General features: G+C 43.0%; 1 long non-coding RNA gene across 1 annotated transcript; it reads left to right on the plus strand.

Annotated features, from left to right (window-relative positions):
* The first annotated feature begins 17,642 nt into the window (after positions 1–17,642).
* On the plus strand, positions 17,643–20,707 carry LOC137436803 (uncharacterized). Its single transcript, XR_013621673.1, has 2 exons — positions 17,643–17,771; positions 20,501–20,707. It is a non-coding gene; the product is annotated as an uncharacterized LOC137436803 (long non-coding RNA).
* Positions 20,708–23,408: the final 2,701 nt, after the last annotated feature.

Raw genomic sequence — 23,408 nt, forward strand, 5'->3', positions numbered from 1 at the left:
TTCAAACAAGATATGGATTCCTCCACAGCTGCCGGCATTCATATGGAGCACATACATGTATATGAGAATCCCAATGCTACACGCCTCCATCAGCCATCGGACCGGATTCATCAATTATTAGTGAATCATCCGTGATAGGGTAGACAGACACACGCACCACCGAGGCTCCCAAGCATATACCACATGCAATGCCAATAGCAATCATCATATAAACATCGAGACTCAATCACGTCTCACCCATAATTGGAGGGAACTACCTAACAAGCTCAGTGTATGAGATCGCACCTAATGTATTCCATTTCATTATTTTTATGAATGATCGTTTTAAGGCCATTTTCCCCGCTAGAGCGGGGGTTAGCCTTGCGGGCCCCATGACAATCATGGTTCCCTGTTTGAGGCAATGTTTTTATGGCCGGATGCCCTTCCTGATGCCATTATTTTTATAAGGGTTTGAATATGAAACAGTAATATGTCACCAACCTGTATATTGGTTAAATTGGTAGAAGTAGGTTGTAGGCTATAGAGATTTTGATTTAAACACTTGTGACCACATAACATGAATGGTTCTTGAGCAATAAATATGGCATCAACACCGACTGAGATACAATTTGTGCTTATTTCAACAAGAAAAAAAAAATCATTTTATAGTTTTGTAGTTTAGGCTGTTTCAAACATTTTAAATTTGAAGGAGTCTCAGGTTCCTTCTTTCATCTCTAAGTGGTACTATTTGGAACCCTTGATAGTTACTCGCAACTCTATTAGATTATGTCCACAATGTTGTGGACTTGTTAAGTTGAAAATTCATTAATTTGCATGGTCCATCGAACAAATCTGTTCCTTTTAATGGGATTCTGTGTTATGAAGAGCAAAGAGAGGGCGTAACTAATATACACTAATATATCACAGTACAATCACCAATCACCATCAATTGGAGAGTTATAAGGATTACCACTCAAGAATATAGTGACATTAGGAAAGTGGACCTTGTTGAAAGAATATATAGAACCATCACTGTATTTGGCAAGGATAAAGGTTTATTACTTCTCAAGTTATCAATTTTATCAAAATTCATAATGTCATTGAGCATGGTTATAACCTCTGCACAATATGTACAAACTCGACAGAAACCGAGCTGGTAAGGTCAGGTCAGGTCAAGTGTAGAGGAAGAGATGTGGTCTGTTTGTGCTTCAAGATCTCAATTTTGTCCTCCGAAATAATATTACAAGATGAGTACTGTATAAGCCAAACGTCATCCAATCTGACCGCAAAACGTCATCAATCGAAAGAATGCATGGTTGTTATAAAAGCCAACTCAAGGCCTCTGAAGAACAATGAATGCTGCATTATGGGAGGCAAAAGTCAAGATGCTCCTTATACCAAATGGCAAAAACAAATGCTCTGAAGTCTGGACACAATTGGTTTGTATTCATAAACAATCACTTGATTAACTGAATTATACTCTTGACCTTCTGAAAAACGGAAAAAAACAAAGGTCAGATGACATTTCAGCTTGAGTTCATCCCAACTTTACCAAGCAGATTGCTAAAAGGAGTGAGGTCACACATCATCTTCACTCCCCAGTCTGAGGCATTTGCCAGGGCAGACTGCATGACCTGGATGATGTAACTCAGCAGGTGTGCAGCAATTAGAGTTATTATTCGCTTGTGCGCTGCCTTACATCCTGTAAATAGGTCACCTCTCTGAGTTGGCTCACTTACCTTGGCATTTGTTGTGACAAATCTCTGCTTGTATTTGGCATGCTACATGGGGGGAGAAATATTTGATGGTCGAGCAGTGCAATATCCAGCACCTCCTTGTGGGTGGTTAATACATCCATAATGCGACTGATATGCAAGGATAGTGAGACATTCACATGTTCAGGTCTATATATATTTTGTGTTTTTGTGATGTTCAAGAGTGATCTTGTACTGTCTTTACGTATTTTCTACCTTTGCGTCTTTTATCTATGGCAATAATTATGTAATTATATGTTTTCAGCACCTGCACATCTATGGCGACCTCTGGCTTTTAGTCAATGTATTCTACCTCCTCCACCTAATGTGGAAGGAACTTATGTTTTTACGCCTGTCTGTTTGTGTTTGTCTGTCTGTCTGTCTGTCTGTGAGCAGAATATCTCAAAAAATTTGTGGACCGATTCGGACAAAATCTGGTGGATAGGTTGGGTATGTGAAAAGTACGAAATGATTCGATTTTGGCAAAGACCCAAATACGGATACTAGAATTTTTAAAGTGATTCTTCACCATTGAGAGATATGGCCAAAAATTACATGTATCACGGTATCTCAAAAAGTTGTGGAGGGACTGGGCCGAAACCTAGTGGACAAGTTGGGCGTGTGACAAGAAAGAATGAATTGGATTTTGGTGACGATCCGGATCTGATAATTTTTCAAGGGATTCTTCACCATTGAGAGACAGTGATAAAATCTATATATAGCATGATATCTCAAGAAATTGTGTAAGGGTTATGATAAAACTTGGGGGATGAGTTGGGAGAAGACAAGAACAAGCCACTTCGATTTTGATTAAGCTCTGGATGCAGATCCGACCTCTTAGTGAGATCCAATATGTAAAAAAAAAAACTGTGGGATACAATGTTCAGCTAGGCGTAGGTATGCACCCTGTTTGAGATGTGCCGTTCGGCATGTACAATAATCAATTTGCCCATTTTCTCCTTCTGATGAAGCCAATAAGGCCGAACAGCACTGTCCAGGATTTGTGTCAATGCAAAGTTATTGAAGATCCATGTCATCAATGAGCACTGCCCCTTTTTGGTGGTGGTCCAAGGTGATACATTGTGCAGGTAAAAACGATTGCTAAACTCAGTGTTCTCGTTACATAAACACAGCCACATCTGACCTAAAAATAAGTTCACAGAATGACTCACCTGACAAATATAAACAATGAACTACATTACCTGACCTGACAATACAAAATGCATTGTTGTTAACGGTGGGATAAAATCAAGTTAATCCAAGAGAAAACATTATCCTTGCCATTTCTAAGTATTACATCATTTAACTCTTACTCGAGGCAAAAAATGAAATGGATGATTCATTGTCGCGAAAATAATCAAATACAAGTACAGATACATTCAAAGTACAACACCCCCATGCCAAATAAACTAATATCCTCCAGTGCGGTATCGCCAGGCAGCTCATAGAGAATGTTTTGGGAAGGAGAGGTGTACAATAATTGATTGACTAATTGCCGAATTAAAATCAATAAATAATAATTGTAAAATATTTTCTTAATCAATTGGCTAATAGCATATCTAAACCACCAATGCTTCATCTAAAGCTGTAACTTTTTGAAAATGAATTAAATGAGTCAATAATCGAAAAAATACATTTGATTAATCAATGAATAATTCATCGATTAATTGATGAATCAATAAATCAAAAATTTCCTTTATAGCCACATCACTTGGTCACTGTTGTGTCCAAATATCAGCTTCCTAGCTCAAATGGTGCCTGAGATAATTCCCAGACGAGAAAGGAAATAAATAAGTACAGTACTTAATTAATCGATAATAATTAAGTAACTAATCAATTAATTGATTAATCAAAAAACAAAAAAGACTGTTTTTGCCAAAGCACTTGCTCACTATTGTACCCAAATTTCAGTTTCTTTGCTCAAAGGATGGGTGAGATATCACCTGGACAAACAAACAAACAAACAAGAAAACATGAAATCAAACAAGAAAACAAGAAAACAAACAACCGGAGTGAAAACTGAGTACTCCCTTTCAGCACGCATCATTGCCGGGCACCGAATAATGATGTCATGCAGCGCATGGAGATGGCATAGGAAAGGAGCGGTGTACAACAATCCAAGTTCTTCCTCATATTATATTCCTCAGAATTAACACATCACAAAATGATCACATTTCTGTCTACCATGATATTTTATGCTAACATAGCCAAAGCCCACCAAAAACACAAGCAAACAAGCTGTTCATTCACCCCTTATTTCCATGTTTTGAGGTCAGGGTTTGTTTTTGATTTGTGATGAAATGCTACATCAGCAGAAATTTGTTTTGGTGCGCTCAAAGGAAACTACCTACTGAGCTGTGTGGAATCAAATAGCAAACCATTATATAACCTTGAATATATTCATATAGGCACATGAAAAAAAAGAAAGGGTGTGAGTGTGAAAAAGAAAGAAGTTACAGACAAAGAAAGGGTGTGATTCTCCAAAACACCTGATTTGTGTCCTCCTGAGTGAAGACGCCAACAAAAGGTAAGATCATTTATTGTGATAATACTACATAGATTTCACAGGAGTTCTCATTGGTTGATTATACTTTGTGAAAGTGGCTTTCAGCCTACGCTGCTTTGATTGCCAGGATAAGCATGTGGGAAACATGTGTTGCAAAAAACCCATGGATGGGTTAGATTATACAGTCTGAGTAGGTTAGTTGATACACATATCAACGAACCATACCGACCTGTATCAACTAACCCATTCATTTTTTTTTTTTTAACAAGACAATGCTGTAGCCATTTCTGGGCTTCATACATCATAATATATGCAGGCCTATATTGCCTACACTGTACATCTTTAGAATATAAGAGTTGTGTCCATCTGAGTTGTGAATCTTGTTCCTTTCCTGATATTTGATGCTTTCCGATTCATTTGTTTGGCAGATCTTTTTTTTCTCTCAAACTTAACCTTTAGCCCTATTGTTAGATATACTTTACATTACCTATGTATACATAGCAGGTATACAACTGAATAAATAACAAACAAACAGCTTTAATTAACAGTGCTCATTGACTCTGAAAATACCATAAGTACAAATATTATACAGAAATGATGGTATGTACCCTAGTTTGATGTGTATCTGTAATTATGTGCATGCTAATTTGTTACCATTGGCAGAAATACCATGTAAATCGATGTATCATCTAACTCATTCACCATGTAAATCAATGTATCATCTAACCTACAAAGGTGGATCAACTAACCCACTTGCTCAGGTCAGATGATACGTTTGACAAACAGTTTTTTTGTGAGCCACCATTCCAAGTTTGATAATGCAGCGGATCTGGCATGCTTCACAGATATGTACAAGACCCTGATATTTCTTTTGGACAATTCATGAATCCTGTCAAGCTAACAGTCTTCATTATAGGCCAACATAACTGAAAAGTGTATCAACTAACCTGCCTCTCCCCTATGTACAGTCATTAATCATTCAAAACTTTCAAAATTCCCAACTAACCCCTCACCCTTCCCCCTCAAATCTCCCACCTCAATCCTCCCTTTCAAAACTCCAAACCCACCCCTCTCCTTAAAACCTCCCAACTCACTCCTCCCCTTCTAATCTCCCCCCGCACCCTCAAATTTCCCACCGCACACTTCCCCTCAAATTTCCCCCCTCACACATCCCCTCAAATCTCCCCTCACTCCTTCCCTTCAAAACTTCCACCTCACCATTTTTCTTAATTTCGTCCTCCAACCCCGCCTGGTAATTCCCTGTTTGTCGTTAAAGGCGGCAAAAAGGGTTGGCGTCAGGAAGGGCATCCGGCCGTAAAACATTGCTTCAAATAGGGGACCGAAAAACAACAACAACCACGGTTCCCGAAAAAGGCCAACCCCCGCTTTGCGGGGAAAAATGGCCTCTAAAGGTGGTTACAACCCCGCCTCCTCAAAGTTTCCTCTTAACTCCTCCACAAAGCTGCCCATATCCTTCAACCTTTTACTTCACTCTGCTGCCTCTCAAACAACTCCTCACTGTGCCTCATCCAATCACCATCAAACCTTTTGTCCTCCTCATCCTTCCCCTTCTCCTAGCTCTCGTGCAATCTATGACACACTGTCACCCGCTTTCCCCACCTCCCCCTCTCCTCCCTCATCTTTGCCTACCCCTCCCCTCCTGTCCTGTATCCGATACTCCCACTCCCTCTTCCTTAACAGTATGGACCTCAAACATCCGGGGCCTTCACAACTCAAACCGGATTGATCTCTCCATGCAGGTTGCTTCTGACAAACCAGACTTAATCTGCTTAACAGAAACTTTCCTCCTTCAATATGTCTCTGATTCCTTAATATCTCTTCCTGGTTACTCCCTCCGGTATGATAGACGTGATCGTCATCCTGGTGGTGGGGTTGCTATCTTTATCAAAAACTCTCTTCCTCACTCTCCCTGCACTGCCCTCTTTCAACCCCAACCAGAGGAGTACCTCTGGCTACGGCTTCCTCTCCGCTCCCACCTTCATACAGTCACGTGAAAAAGTAAGTACACCCCATGTAAAGTTTTGACTTTTTAAACATATATCAACATAAGTACACCCCATTTCAACATAAGTACACATAAGTACATAAGTACACCCCGTGAAAAAGTAAGTACACCCCATGTAAAGTTTTGACTTTTTCAACATATTTCAACATACAGCTATTTGAGCTTCCTTTCAATAATATTGATCGATAAAGGTGATATAATATAACAAATATCATGAAGCATTTACATTTTGTAGTCCATTGTATAATTTAAATAAACATAAATGCAAATTTCACGTGTGGAAAAAGTAAGTACACCCTTGGCTCTAATAGGTGGTATTGCCCCCTTTGGCAGAAACAACCTCAAGTAGGCGTTTCTTATAACTGTCTACCAGTCTCTGACATAGACGGAGAAATTTTGGCCACTCCTCCATGCAGAATTATTTCAGCTGTGCGATGTTTGAGGGGTTTCTTGCATGCACAGCTCGTTTCAAATCCCCCCACAACATCTCGAGGGGATTTAGATCCGGGCTTTGACTTGGCCATTCCAGAACCCTCCATTTCTTTCTTTTCAGCCATTCCTTGGTGGATTTACTGGTATGTTTAGGGTCATTGTCATGTTGCAAGGTCCACCTTCGGTTGAGCTTAAACTTTCCGACAGATGGCCTCACATTATCTTCAAGCATCCTCTAGTACAATGAAGAATTCATAGTGGATTATATGATGGTGAGCTGCCCAGGCCCTGATGCAGCAAAGCTGCCCCAAACCATAATATTTCCACCACCATGCTTTACAGTTGGTATCAGGTTATTGGGGTCAAATGCTGTCTTTGGTTTTCGCCAAACATGTCTTCAGGTACTGTGACCAAATAGCTCTACCGTTGACTCATCTGTCCAGACAACATTGTTCCAGAAGTGCTGGTCTTTGCCGAGGTGTTCATTGACAAACTTTAGTCTTGCCCTGATGTTCTTTCTGGACAGCAAAGGTTTCCTCCTGACACACCTCCCATGTAGATCAAATTTGTGCAGCCTCTTTCTAATGGTAGACTCGTGCACTTTGACATCAACAGTGGCAAGAGCTACCTGTAGGTCCTGTGATGACATTTTGGGGATCTTAGAGACTTCTTTCAGCATCTTGCCGTCTGCTCTCAGGCTGAACTTGCTGGGGCGGCCTGGCCTGAACAAGTTGGAAATTGTTTGGAATCTTCTCCACTTGTAGATGATCTTCCAGACAGTCGAATGATTGATTTCAAATTGTTTGGAGGTCTTTATAAATCCCTTCCCAGACTCGTAGCCATCTATAACCTTCTTTCTGAAGGCCTCAGAGAGCTCTTTTGATCTAGGCATGGTGACGCCGCACACTTCAACAACAAAGAGAAAACCAAACTAAATGTCTGAGGGTTAAATAAGACAGGTTCCTCCAAGATCCTCTCTAACGATTTTTTTTTTTTTTTTTTTTTTTTTTGTATACTGAATCGAGGCTCGTGAAAGAGCTAACATTTACTTCACAAACAAATGAACCAGACAAACAAAATATATAAAAAGAGGGAGCGGAAAACAAGATGTGGAGAGAAGGGGAAGCACACAAACACAACATTTGAGAGTAGGGAGATGTGTGGAAGGGAGAGGGCTTGGGGGGGGGGGGGGAGGCGTGGGAAGGGGGGGGGGGGAGGGAGAAGTATAAAACACAAGGACACCAAGGACTTCCAGGACAGAAGTTGGTATTTCAAAAAAGTGGAATTGGGGTGAAATTAGCGGGGGTAGAAAAGATCAAGGTTTTGGATGGGGGAAGATAAGAGATGGTGGTGAACAGCTGTTTTAAAGACCTGGAGGGTGGAGTGGGATTGAAGAGAGTGAGGGAGTTTGTTCCAGAGGCGGGAGAAAAGAGGCTTAAGGAGTGAAAGTGAGCAGAGAGTTCTAATCGATGTTCTAATCATTTACACCTGAGCTGGTGCACCTGATTGTAATGTTAGGTATTTGAAGTAGTGATAAATGTTGGGGTGTACTTACTTTTTCCACATGTGAAATGTGCATTTATGTTTATTTAAATTATACAATGGACTACAAAATGTAAATGTTTCATGATATTTGTTATATTATATCACCTTTATCTATCAATATTGTTGAAATGAAGATCAAATAGCTGTATGTTGAAATATGTTGAAAAAGTCAAAACTTTACATGGGGTGTACTTACTTTTTCACGTGACTGTACATACATAGCAGATTTTTAAACTGTGCATGTGAACCGAAAAACGGGGTTAAGCAATTGGGTAATGTCTGTCCTTCTTATCAGTTCATGATCATCAGATTATGATCGAGAAACAACTTATTTAAATCGATTGGTATATTTTGAACATGATTCAGGAACATGAAGAGGAAGACAAATTTGGTGTAACCTTACTATAATTCACCAAATGTCCATCCGTCTGTCTGTCTTCGTTCTGTCTGTCTGTCCATTCGAAGGTACCGCAAAAACGGCTGAACCGATTGCAACGATATTTTGGGTGGGTAATCCTCCTGCGAGTAAAATAGGCTATATTGTTTTTCCAATTTTTCCAATTTTCCAATTTTCCAGTTTTTCCAAACATGATGGAATAATATTTACCAATATGAACAGTGATGTGCTTTTGTTGAAATTCTACATACCAGGAGAGAGTAGATCGACTCCTGACGAATTCTTCCGCGAGAAACGTGCGGCTCCGAAGTAACACGGCAGCGTGTGCAAAGCAACTGAGAAACAGCTGTAGTGGCCGCTTCCATGTTACAGATTCGGCGTGCACTCTTCATACATAAACGTGCGACTGATAAAGACGTGTAGCGGCCGCTTCCGATTTGCATAATTCAATCTTTTTTCAAAATTGGCGCCATGTACTGTTTAGATTTTGATGATTTCATGTGATATGATTCAACAGATGTTTGTATGAATCGTTTAAAATAAAAAAAGCTTTCAATTTCTGATATTTTGCCTTTTCATTTGGGCTTCCCAATTGAAGCCCCACCCATAGGGTGGGTACAGTTGCTGGTAACGGTAATCCCAAAATCATAATGATTGATGGTTAATCTCACCAACACCGCCAGCCAAAAACAAACTCGCGCAAACACAATATCCAGATGTCAAATTAATTTATCAATCAGCTCTGCCAAGCCAGTCGTCATGCGTTACTAACCGTTTCCATGGAAACGAGTGCGAGCTTGGTGCTTAAGCCACTTGACAAGCGCTCTACAAGCTGCTTGGTAATGGAACACACTGACTGAGTGGAATCGAAAACTGGAGGGAACCCCGCGGTGGTCACATGTAAGTCACGATGGGCACCAGCGATTATTCATTAGCTGAAGCAATGTTTTACGGCCGGATGTCCTTCCTGCCGCCAACCCTGTTAGTCACCTCTTGCGACACACAGGGAATTACCGGTGAACTGGTACTCAATTTGCCGACCTCGGAAGGATGACAGGCTGAGTCAACTCCCCCTGGCATTAATTCAGTGATCGACTGGGATTCAAACTCAAGATCCTAGAATCCCAAGCCGGCACCCTAACCGATAAGCAAACACCAGGCTCTTTCTAGATGCATTGTACGACCAGCATATTTGGAAAACTATGTGACTTAGTGCCGTCGGCGGGGCCGAGTGAGGCCACTGCGGGTGGGGCCGAGTTGGGCCTGTGTTGCAGTTGCCTGGAATAAAGATGGTGCTTGATCCTATCTGCGTGTCCGCATCTTTATAACAAAGACATTACACTCCATATGCATGTTTCTTATTGCGCTTTCTTCTCTCTTTCTTAATGCTTAAAAAAGAGACAAGCAAAGCAGCAACTGCTTCTGGACGATTATCAATTTGTAGTTTACACCCCCCCCCCCCCCACCACCCCACGTCCCCCCACCCTCCGCCACAACTCCCCACCCCCACCACACATTTATTCCATTTTATTGGGGCATTGAGACTCAGTTGTTCTCGCAGACCAACTCAACTTGATGCTTCTGACTTACTAAAATCAGACTCTCTGTTTTGTCAGTCACCTTTGTGGCTCTACGACCAGGTTCAGAAGGAAAACAAACAAAAGAGGAAAACAAATGTGAATTAGTCTTTCAACGGTACCCGATAAAGTCCATATGTGTTCATGCTTATCACTCTCAGCTATGCCTTTACCTCTAACATCCTAGTGAGGGAAGGGTATTCCAACATGGTGGCTGCTTGCCCTGCGAGCACGTGCTGCAGCTGAGCTCCAGCTCGGTGAACACACCCCAGCACATGTGTGAGACAGAGCTTGGCTTGCACGCCCCTAACGCCGCATCTGGATATAGAAGCAACGCTATTAGCTGCATGCTCGTCACGAAAATTCACATTGTTAAAATAACGGTTCTTTACATCAAATTTTGAACCAATATTTTTTGAAACTGGATGTTCATCAAATAAAAATACTCAGGTTTTACAGTGACATGTATTTTAGTGCTATTTTCGAGATTTCATGATTACAATCATCTCGTCAATAGCTGAAAGTTATGAACATCTAACTATTGTTTTGGAAAACACAATAAATTTGTTACTATGTGAAGAGATTTTTATTCAGCACACATTAAAATTGGCCTAGTATTATTTTGCTGTAAGTTAGTAGGCAGATGATCGAATAGCTGGCAGGAGTGTTCTGTCATCACGAGTTGTGAGGTTGCTGGTATGAAAAGCACTGAAATTTGATCTGTTGGTGTCATGAGAAAAGTAATTTTAACGGAGACACTGATTTTTATGAAGTTTGATTCACAAGCAAATAATATACGGTCAGGCCACCAAAAATGCTGGCAGGCCATCAAAGAAGGTTTTAAAGTGTGACCCCTGATATATATATATATATATATATATATATATATATATATATATATATATATATATATATATATATATATATATATATATATATATATACAGACTTGGCATTTAATATGGAATATATATTTTTTTTTCTTGACTTGGGTTTACTTTCTTAACTCAGTATATCAAAGTGGTGAGTTTCTTTTGCACTTTGGTGATTCATTTGTTAAAAGAACCATGTCACTGATTGTCTGTCGCCGCAAGAAGTCAACAACAGGATTATATCACAGGTGGCATGGCAAAATGTACGGACAGGTGCATTTGATGATTGTCTTCACAGTCGGGTATACAAGGGTTGTTGCGTTCTGCATTCATGGAAAACAACTGCTGCACGTTTCCAAAAGTTATTGCCGCTTCCTCTGGAGATGGTCCGTCAACTCGACAATGCTGTTTGTCATGGAGTGGTGGCTTTACTAAATTCCGGCATGAAACAGCGTGCTATTGCTCGGCAGTATGGCATCACTCAAGGTCAGGTGTCAAAGATCCTGACACGAAATGCTCAGAGGGGTGTCCCTACTCCAATACCGAGGCGAGGACGTCCCCACAGAACCACAAGGAGGGATGATCGCCAGCTGCTCCTGTTAGTCTGCAATGGCCGTACCAAGTCAGCTAATCGGCTTGGGGCTGAGTGGCAGCAACTGACAAATGTGCCTGTATCCAGAAGGCTATTCAACCAACGACTGGTTCAAGCAGGCTATCGTGCCAGGCGTCCCCTGAGAAAGCCACGCCTGACCAGACAACACCGCCAGCGCCGATTGCAGTGGGCCAGAGAGCACCGTCAATGGCAGCCAGGACACTGGAATCACGTGATCTTCAGTGACGAGTCTAGATTTCTGGTCTATCGTCAAGATGGCCGCGTCCGAGTCCGCAGACAAGTGCATGAAGCCTACAACAAAGATTGTATAGTGCCAAGAGTCCAAGCTGGAGGTGGTGGAGTGACCGCTTGGGCTGCTTTTCATGCAGGGGGCAAAACTGACCTGGTTGTTCTGAATGGAAACCTGAACCAGTTCAAGTACAGGGCCATTCTGGAAGAAACATTGTTTCCATTTGTTCGTGCAGCCTTTCGAGGCAACTTTGTCTTCCAAGATGACAATGCACGGCCTCATCGTGCTCGCATGATCCAACACTTTCTTGCTGACCGTGGTGTAGAGAATATGGAGTGGCCTGCCATGTCCCCGGATATGAATCCGATAGAGAACTTGTGGGCAGAATTAACGCGTCAAATCGACCACTTGGACCAGCAGCCGACCTCTGTGCGTGAATTGCAGCAGGCTATTGTCACTGCATGGCAAGCGATTCCTGTCCAAACCTTGGCAAATCTCGTGAACAGCATGCCTCAACGTGTACGTGCTCTCCTGAATGCTCGTGGGGGTTACACGAAGTACTGAACTGTAATTTTACTGTCCGTAATCCCAGTCGTAATTTAACTTTTGTTTTTGTTAAAAAAAAATTTGGCTAATGTGCAAAATAAGGAGATACTTCTGGAAAACGTACAGAAGTTTAACACAGTACTGTCCATGAATTGAGTTCGATATCAGTTTATATCACTTTCAAGGATCAATTTATTTGTTTCGAAATGTCAAATGTGGTTTTTGTTTCTTTTAAAGGTCACATTAACAAAATCTAGAATAATTTCAACATAATTCCAATGAACTTTTGGTTCTAAGACATCTTGAAAAGTAAGTTCACCCCCACAAAAAAAATATTCCATATTAAATGCCAAGTCTGTATATCTATATATATATATATATATATATATATATATATATAACTGTGAGAAATAGTAGAAACTCCACAGTACGAGCAGGGCGTCTCATTTGCATTAAATAAATAATCGAGAGATTAAATCAGATGTGGACGTAGCTTCAGGACGGTCGATCTTTAATTCTCGACATAAATTCACATATACATATGTATATATGTATATATACTAGCAGAAGTACCCGGTGTTGCCGGGTGGGGGGGAGGGAGTGGGAGAGGGGGGAGGAGAGGAGGTGGGAGGGGGGGGGACGGGGAGGAATGGGGAAGGCAGGAGAGGAAGGTGGTTCATATATATGCTGGTGGTGATGCCGATCAGGAAGGAGAAGAAGCCGTATTACCAACTTCGTACACTTCCGGAATTGTTTGATTTTTATTTATTTAAATATCTGGTGATTGTTTTGTATTTATGTACGCGAATGTGTACTTGTATATCACTGTCATAAATTTAAAAGGCTTAGGGAGTATCGAGTGATTTTTAAATTTTTGAAATTTCTTTAACTACAAAAAAACGATTTTTTTTTCATAATTTTTATTTTTTTGCCTAGAACACTCACAGGCACTCACTGGTGAACCTCTGAAAGTTTGACGAAGATCCGTTCAGCCATCTCTAAGAAGAGTGGTGACACACAAACAGACAAACATCTCTCTTATATAGTAGAATATATATATATATATATATATATATATATATATATAATCGTTAGATTAAATAAGACGCGGACGTAGCTTCAGGACGTCGATCTTTAATTGTCGACAAGCTTTCGACCAACAAAGGTCTTCTTCTCAGTCTACAAAAACAGCAGATATCTATATCAGCCAAGTATGTATAGTGAAATGTGTGTGAGATGTGTGATGTGTGTAGAAAATGCATACAGATGGAAGAGCCACGCCAAAGTTCACTCACCGGCCCCAAGTTCAACGGAAGTGACCGTTTGCGTTACAGTTAGGGTGCACGTGCATATACAAATATAGAGATATACATACATAAACACACAAGCATATATTCATATCCCATTTATATTCATATAATATATTTATATATTTATATAAATGACATATAAAGGTAGAATGAATGAATGAATGAATGAATGAATGAATGAATGGGTTACGGTTAACAATTTGATTGGGTTGATGTGGGAACATGCTTTAGTCATCAAAATTTATGCCATGAGGGACTTTTGTCCGAAGTTTGTGTATCCAAAAGGACTCACGTTTCAGAATCGTGGTGTGTGATCGATTTGTGATTGATTCAATGGCAGAGATCTGAATGTCATTTATAGAGTGATCCGGTTGATCCGGTTTTTGTAGACTCAGAAGAAGACCTTTGTTGGTCGAAAGCTTGTCGACAATTAAAGATCGACGTCCTGAAGCTACGTCCGCGTCTTATTTAATCTAACGATTATTTATTCAATACAAATGAGACGCCCTGCTCGTACTTTGGAGTTTCTACTATTTCTTACAGTTATATATATATATATATATATATATATATATATATACAGTGGTACCTCGGCTTACGAGTGCCCCAACGTACGAGTTTTTCGGGATACGAGCCGTCGCTCGGGCGGTTTGTTGCTTTGGGATACGAGCCGAGATCCGATGTACGAGCTCAAAAAATTTATTTTTTTGAATTTTCCGGTTGTGGCTTCCGGTTCCGGTCACGTGGTTATCTTGCCGTGAAAGCATCTCTGCTTGGATATAAAACACGCAATCGTCGAAATACATTAGCGAGGAATCTCCTTGCTCCAGCCGGTGACGTCATCGGCGGGGATCCCCGCCTCCAGAGTGGCTGGTCACGTGACCGCCAAAGCGTGTCGCGCGTGCGGGTATAATGAGCTACACCTGTGGATCACGTGACCACGGAAGCACGCCTCGCTTGAGAGGCATGGCTTTCGGTTTGCGTTTTGCTTTATAAGGCGCGATAAATGGGCTTTTGAGTGTTAGCGGTTCATGGCGTTGACGGTCAAAAACCCATTACATCAATTTTACCAGGCACTGTACAGTAAGTACAGTGGACACCAAATGCACGGTGGAAGGCTAGAAGTAGAAGATCGTCCAAGACAAGTGAGAATAAGCCATACTTTGGAGATGACGTCATTCGCTGGTCCGATAACCAAAGATGTGGTATAAAAAACCAGGTGAGCTAACAATGCAGCAATGAAGGAATTCGGCCAAGGCACCGGCACACAACGACCTACCTACATCGAAAGACTCAATGCCAATGGTGACAGAAGCCAAGACGGCCGGCTTAAACACCGCCGAAAGACCACGGTGTACCAACTTACGATGCAGAACATCTTGCACTTAATATGATGACAACAGGTGCCATCCTCTGACGTACCATTACAGGTACAGGTACAGTACACGTGAGCACAGAGCAAAAGTTCACTGAAACCGAGATTAAGAAAAAAGAAAAAACACCTCGTGGTCCGTGCTCGATATCCGAGTTTCAATCTTTTCAAACACATGATGCTCTCGGTCACGGTATCTCCTGCGAGCTGCTTCTCCTTCAACCACACAAACAACAACTTCTCCATATCTTCATGGATAGAGGTCCAGTTTATTTCTTTACATTCTCTTGTATTATGTACAGTATATACGAGGTCGTGCTTGTTTATACATTATTTGTTATTTATAAAGTACATTTTTGTTATTTAAAAGCACCTAACAAAAAAAATTGGTGTTTTTTTTTTGAGGCTGGAACGGATTAATAGCATTTCAATGCATTTGAATGGGAAAATTTGCTTTGACTTACGAGCGATTTGGCTTACGAGCTCCGTCACGGAACGGATTAAACTCGTAAGCCGAGGTACCACTGTATATATATATATATATATATATATATATATATATATATATATATATATATATATATATATATATATACATATATACTAGCTGAGGTACCCGGCTTCGCCCGGGTTGAATAAGAATAATACAAATATATGATGAAAAGAACATGTATATTTTAGAGCAATATCAGTACATTTCCTACATGACGTTTTGTCAATTTTCAATTTCTCAAAACCTCTTGGTATACAACATTGCTGGTTTTCTTACTTGGTGCCAAGACATAAAGATTGCTTGGTTTTCCAACCCTCGAGCAGCCCACGTACAGCTGGCCATGGGAAGTACCCGGCATTGCAGGGTGGGGGAAGGGAGGGGAGGAGGATGGGGAGGGGAGGGGAACGGGGGAGGAGGGGAGGAGAGGGTGGGGAGGGGAGGAGAGGGTGGGGAGGGGAGAAGAGGGGGGGAGGGGAGAAGAGGGGGGGAGGGGAGAAGAGGGGGGGAGGGGAGAAGAGGGGGGGAGGGGAGAAGAGGAGGGAGGGGGAGGAGAGGGGAGAAGAGGTGGGAGGGGGAGGAGGAGGGGGGAGGGGGGAGGGGGGAGGAGGGAGGGGGCGGGGAGGGGGGAGGGTGAGGGGAGGGGGTAGGGGGAGGGGGAGGGGAGGGGGTAGTGGGAGGGGAGGGGGGAGGAGGAGAGGGGAGGAGGGAGGGGGGAGAGGAGGGGGAGGGGAAGGGGGAGGGGAAGGGGGAGGGGGAGGGGGAGGGGAGAGGGGGAGGGGAGGAGAGGGTGGGGGAGGGGGGAGGTGAGGGGGAGAGGGTAGGGGGAGGGGGGAGGGGAGGGGGAGGGGGGAGTGGAGCAGGAGGGGGGAGGGGGGAGGTGAGGAGTGGGGGGGGAGGGGAGGAGTGGGGGGGGGAGGGGAGAAGAGGGGGGGAGGGGAGAAGAGGGGGGAGGGGAGAATAGGGGGGAGGGGAGAAGAGGAGGGAGGGGGAGGAGGAGAGGGGAGAAGAGGAGGGAGGGGGAGGAGGCGAGGGGAGGGGGAGAGGGGAACGGCTAGCTTGGCAAGCGATAGCAGGATTTTTACTTTTATTTTTACCTCAATGAAGGCTATATAATTATAGTCCGTGCTTGGAGCCTTCAAGTTCAACATAAAGTTTTTTTATGAAAAATAATGCAGATGTATAACAATCCACCAATGCAAGTTCAGAAATGAATGCAGATCCTTTACTTTGCGATACAAACGCAATTCTTTGTTTTCTTGTGACGTCATCGGAGCACGCGCGCAGGGCACCCTGGGACACCTCGGCCATTTTGATACCCTCTCGAACAACGTCGTCAGCGGATTCACATTAAATAGTTTTTGTTCATGACCAGTCATGCCAATTTGCGGCGTATTTCGTTGTTCAAACAGGCCAGGCGTTAGGCCAGGAGTTAAGTTTTACAAAACGCCCAAACTTCTACTGAATCAGGGTGAGGAAACAAGAAATTTAAGTGAAGAGAGGCGGCGTTTGTGGAAGGCTGCCATCAATCGCAGTGACATCCAAACAGAATCACAGTGGGATCGCACACTTGTCTGCTCCGAGCATTTTGTTAACAGTAAGTAAGAACATGTTTCATTGTATAACCATACAATTACTATAATCATTAATGATATTGAATACAATATTTGGTTTTTATGATATCAGTGATAGTGACATTTAAATATAAAATATTGACTGTTGATTGACTATTTCACTTTTTTGGCCATGTATTTGGACTTAAGAAACTCGCCTTGTATTTCTTTTAATGGGGAGGGCATCAGCTGTGTCTCTCGACACATTTTTAGTTATTCTGAACACCCTAAATTATTTGCAATTATTGTATGTTTTGTGATATTTCAGATGAGAAATGCTATCTCCATCTCAAGACAAATCCTTCTTGGTTGCCAACCTTGCAACTTGATTATACCAAGTGTGGACAGGACACACCAGCCTCTGGGAGGTATGACAGAGCGCGCGGTCACAAACGGAAAAGACAAGAAGCTGATGCCGTTTCATCGCTGTTGTCTCTAAACAGAAGACAGCAATGCAGCGTTGGTGAAGCTGCTTCTGCCTCAGAGTCGCCTGATCTGGAGCAGCCAGCGGTAAGTGTGATGATTGATAATGAAGGAAGCACATCCTCTTTGGACACCATTGAATCTGCACACCAGCTGGTCCAGACTGATTTGACGTCGTATGCAATATCACAACTTGAAAGTGACAACAAAGCGCGACTTGTTGAAGCAGAAGACATGGTGAAACAAAGAAACAACAATTTTGACCGATGTACCTATGTTGCATCCCCCGACAAGGTTCTGTTGTACACTGGGTTGCCGAATATTGAACTTTTGGACGTAGTTTATGAGATGGTAGAACACCAGCTTCCAAATATGCAAAAGATCTCAAAGTATCAACAACTTTTATTGTGTCTGATAAAACTGAGAATGAATTATGTGTTCCAAGATATAGCATATCAGTTAAATATATCACTGTCCACAGCACAGCGCGTGTTCCATGCCACACTTGATGTGCTGTATGTGAGATTAGAGTTTTGTGTCAGATGGCCTGATCGTGAAAATCTACGAAAGTCTATGCCCATGTGTTTTCGGAGAACTTTTGGTGACCGAGTATCGGTGATAATTGATTGCTTTGAACTATTCACAGAAAAACCTAGTGGTGCTTTGAACCAGGTGTACACATATTCCAACTACAAGCAACACCATACAGTGAAATACTTGATCGGTATTTCTCCACAAGGGACAGTCATATTCATTTCTGCTGGTTGGGGGGGTCGGACATCTGACAAGCACATTGTACAGAAATCTGGCTTCTTACAAAATCTGTTGCCTGGAGATATTGTGCTTGCAGATAGAGGCTTCAAAATTGCGGATGATATTGCCTTTTATCAGGCAAAGCTGGTGATTCCCGACTTCAAAGGTGGAAAAAACCAACTCCACCCCATGGAAGTGTAAAACACTCGCAAAATCGCCAGTGTTCGCATCCACGTTGAACGCGTCATCGGGCTTGTCGTGAGGAAATTCAGAATCTTCGACACGGAAATACCTCTGGAATTCTTGAAGAAAAAGAAAAGTGATAAAACGCCAACCATTGATAAAGTTGTCCATGTGTGTTGCTGCTTTGCAAGTCTCTGTCCTTCTGTTGTTCCATTCGAATGAAATCTATGCTGAACTGCATCAATGTGCTGGTCGTAGACAATCCTATAAAATAATATATGTTTCACTCTTCATCTCATTACCCAGGCAGTTCGCTGGCCAGGTTTGGCACACAGATTGCAGAAAGGTGGCTTCAAAACCCACATTTCATCTGATACTCTTCTAAATAAAAAATATATGGTCTTATTTTCGGTTTCATGTATAGAATTGGAATGCACAAGGGAACTCTTGTTAATAATAATAAACAAATATCTCAATCACAAATATTGATCCTGTCCTGGGAGTTGTAGGTTTTCCTTCTGGAAGGCCTGCCATCCAAGACATGATAGTACATACACTTTACAAATCTAATTTACACTGTGGACACAGCCACAAACCTTTAGGCACACGCTTCATCTGAATACAGTGTGTGTGGTACCAACGCACCTTGCAGTTCTCACCATCTTTGTCCCATTGTCTGGCCCATGACATATGCAGTACAGCTCGGTGTCCTGTGCTGCAGGCGTTGCAGCAGTGTTCTCGCTGACCCTCCCAGGTTTCAGTGTGGCACGAGAGGTAAAATATTTTGCACAAAGTTCCGGCATAACACATTTCTGGTGAAATTGTTTTGCTCTTTCCGACATCTTCTCCCAAAATTCCTCATCAACGAATATGCGCTCTTTCATGATCTTGTCGGGGCTCCAGACAATGAAATCGCAATACTGTGTCTTTGTCATGAACAACTGCATTTGCACTTGGTAATAATGCTTGTGGCCTCTTTTTAAGTGCATATCGCCATTGTCATCCACTTCAATCCACTTCAAAGTACTGACATCCGCATCCTTTAGTGTGTATGGACACTTTACTTCGACACATCCGGATCCACAGCACGCACAGCTCACCAGTCCATCTGGGCTGGCTCCAAACATTGGATATTCCTCACTCAACCACAAGCCACTCGGCTGAAGAATAAAGTCATTGTGCATCTTGTGCTGCCCCAGTTCGTACTGTTTACGGGCAACACCTTCGTACTTCCTTCCCCATTCTATGGCGGCACAAGTGAAGCTTTTGGACTGGGGTGTGCAAATCGCTTTCACTGTTGATAGTGCAGGTTGCAGCACACTTGAATGGCATGCAGCATAAAAATTTGATGCTGTCACACGACCAAGTCGCATTTTATGCCACAAAGCACAAGATGATTGTGTTGATGTCATTTTCACTACTTGTTTTTTCTGCTCGGTGCTGACAGAGATCTCTAAATCAGCACAATAAGCCATTAAGTCCTTGTAGCTTTTCTTCTCCAACTTTTTGTCATAATACAATGTCATTTCTTTGGGTAGTAGCCCCAGAACAGACTTTGGCACAAAGGTATCACTGTACGTGTCCGTCAGTGATAATAGAGCAGAGTTTGGCAGCGCCTTGAACAGTTTGGCATGGAATGCATCTACTTCCTGCTTTGTGGGGGAAGGTATGGTGCCCAAAGTATTGAGGTCACTGGATGCATGCACTTGCTCATTGGGTGGAAATTCTTCAGTTAATCTCCGTTTCTTGGCAGCAGATCGCAAGTCCATGTCCTGTATTCTTTTAAATGGAGTCTGAAAATTGGCTGGTGTGGGACACATCCAGTAGGCTGGCACATCAGTGACAGATGTTTCTTGTGTGATGCGCGTTCCATTTTCTAGCGCAAACAGCACGGCTGCTATATGGCTACAGCCTTCGCCAAGACCGGCCACACAAGTGCAATGGGCTGACTGAATGACACCATTACTGCTCAGGATTATCCACGGCTCCAGCGGCTTGTCATGGATCCTCATGGAATGCGAAACCTGGAACATAAAAGTATTGAATTTGAAACTGTCCAATAAACTTTCTAAAGTTATGTACTCTTATCAACTCGGTCAAAATGAATCTCGATTTTATCATGTGAAGAACGTGCTATGTATTCGTTGCTTACATGATAAATATAGGTGATGACTTATGGCCATACGCACAAAGCACACATGGCGGCACTCACTTCGCACTGTGCGTCACATGTCTACAAAGTATGCACACATGCATGCACAGCTTAAAACTGCAGTGGTTTTTGAACAAATGGAGGGCACTTAATAATCAGGTCCATAACATTAACATAAGCAGCTTTAAAAAATACATGTTTGTTTAATATATTAATACCTTGGATCGAATCAAGTGGACGTCATTCAGTTCTTTGTGTAGGATTTGTCGCACCCATCCATCTTGGTACAACCTGTATGCCTCGAGGGATTTATACTTCTTCAACTCATCTTTGGTATAGGCCGATTTGCTGAACTACAGGTAGTTGATCACGTCGATGTGGGTCACCTGAGGCCACTTGCTCACATTCTTCTCAAATTGATCATTTGATAGACCATAAGGGTCACACCCAATGACAGAAATCTTCTCTTTGTAACGAACAAGAACGTCAGGGGGTAGCGTCTCTTGGTAGCCAAGGTTGGCACTCGCACTGCTAGCCATACTCAAGCCTGGATCTACCGTATCCTTACGTAAACTCCAAGTCTGTTCTACAGGTAGTTGGTTGCAGGTTGACCCACTGCCCAGGTGTTCACCAGTTCACTGGTCCACGGCAAACTTAAACCGAATGTTCTGTGTTTGTTGGGCAACAATACGTAATATAAACTAGATGGCACCACACTCCACATGAACGTGACAAAACAAACAAAATTACTTTATAAAACAGACTTTTTGCGATCCGCATTCACCATAAACCAACGCAACAAATCAATATCAGTTCACACGGACAGATTAGCTTGGGTATCAAAATGGCCGCCGCGCAATGCGAGATGGGTAATTTGAAGTGTGTACACAGAAACTGTGACGTCAGTGAAAACAAAGAATTCCCGCCATTTCCACTCACGATCAAGGCCTCCAGAGTGATCGCGCCTCTTCTTCCTCCTTAAACTTCGTCTCACTTCTTTCACTCAAAATGCACGAAATTCTGCCGCATGAAATTATGTAGAGGCCTCGTCGGGGGGATATAAGGTAGATAAGGAAGGCGTTGTAACAAAAGAATCAAAATAAACGTAGAAGCTCAAAAGGAAATTGGAGCTATTCTGGACCCACAGCCAAACCCGACAAACCATTGCAATACACCCCGAACGTCTAGCGCCGCCACAAACTACACCATGGAATTGCAGCTGGCGCGGTTTTTTTAAACCATTGATATTAAAATAAAACGTAGCCTAAAACCACCGGGATTTTATGCTGATTCCGAATCTGTGTCCAAAACTTTTCTCCGATGTGTAGTTCTTGAGTTATAAGCGGACATCCAGGCAGACACACACATACACACACACACAGACAGACACTCCTCCTTTATATATAGAGATATATATATATATATATATACTAGCTGAGGTACCCGGCTTCGCCCGGGTTGAATAAGAATAATACAAATATATGATGAAAAGAACATGTATATTTTAGAGCAATATCACAGTACATTTCCTACATGACGTTTTGTCAATTTTCAATTTCTCAAAACCTCTTGGTGTACAACATTTCTGGTTTTCTTACTTGGTGCCAAGACATAAAGATTGCTTGGTTTTCCAACCCTCGAGCAGCCCATGTACAGCTGGCCATGGGAAGTACCCGGCATTGCCGGGCGCGGGGAAGGGGGGGAGGAGGAAGGGGAGGGGAACGGGGGGGGGGGGGAGGGGAGGGGAACGGGGGGGGGAGGGGAGGGGGGGAGGGGAACGGGGGGGCGGGGGGGGAATGGGGGGGAGGGGAACAGGGGGGAGGGGAACGGGGGGGAGGGGAACGGGGGGGAGGGGAACGGGGGGAGGGGAGGGGAATGGGGGCGGGGAGGGGAACGGGGGGGAGGGGAGGGGAACGGGGGGGAGGGGAGGGGAACGGGGGGGAGGGGAGGGGAACGGGGGGGAGGGGAGGGGAGAGGGTGGGGAGGGGAGGAGAGGGTGGGGAGGGGAGAAGAGGGGGGGGAGAAGAGGGGGGGAGGGGAGAAGAGGGGGGGAGGGGAGAAGAGGAGGGAGGGGGCGGAGGAGAAGGGAGAAGAGGAGGGAGGGGGAGGAGGGAGGGGGAGGCGGAGAGGGGAGGGGGGAGGGGGGGAACGGCTAGCTTGGCAAGCGATAGCAGGATTTTTACTTTTATTTTTTTCTCAATGAGGGCTATATATAAAGTCCGTACTTGGTGCCTTCAAGTTCAACATAAAGTTTTTTTATGATAAATAATGCAGATGTATAACAATCCACCAATGCAAGTTCAGAAATGAATGCAGATCCTTTACTTTGCAATACAAACGCAATTCCTGCCATTTCCACTCACGATCGAGGCCCTCCACAGTGGCCGCGCCTCTTATTCCTCCTTCAACTTCGTCTCACTTCTTTCACTCAAAATGCACGAAATTCTGCCGCATTAAATTATGTAGAGGCCTCGTCGGGGGGATATAAGGTACATAAGGAAGGCGTTGTAACAGAAGATTCAAAATAAAAGTGGAAGAACATGAGGAAATGGGAGCTATTCTGGACCCACAGCCAAACCCGACAAACCATTGCAATACACCCCAAACGGGCGCTGCCACAAACCACCATGGAATTG

The sequence above is a fragment of the Myxine glutinosa genome, unplaced genomic scaffold (genome assembly GCF_964187855.1).
Source record: "Myxine glutinosa unplaced genomic scaffold, kmMyxGlut1.1 SCAFFOLD_2073, whole genome shotgun sequence".
Lineage (NCBI taxonomy): Eukaryota > Metazoa > Chordata > Myxini > Myxiniformes > Myxinidae > Myxine > Myxine glutinosa.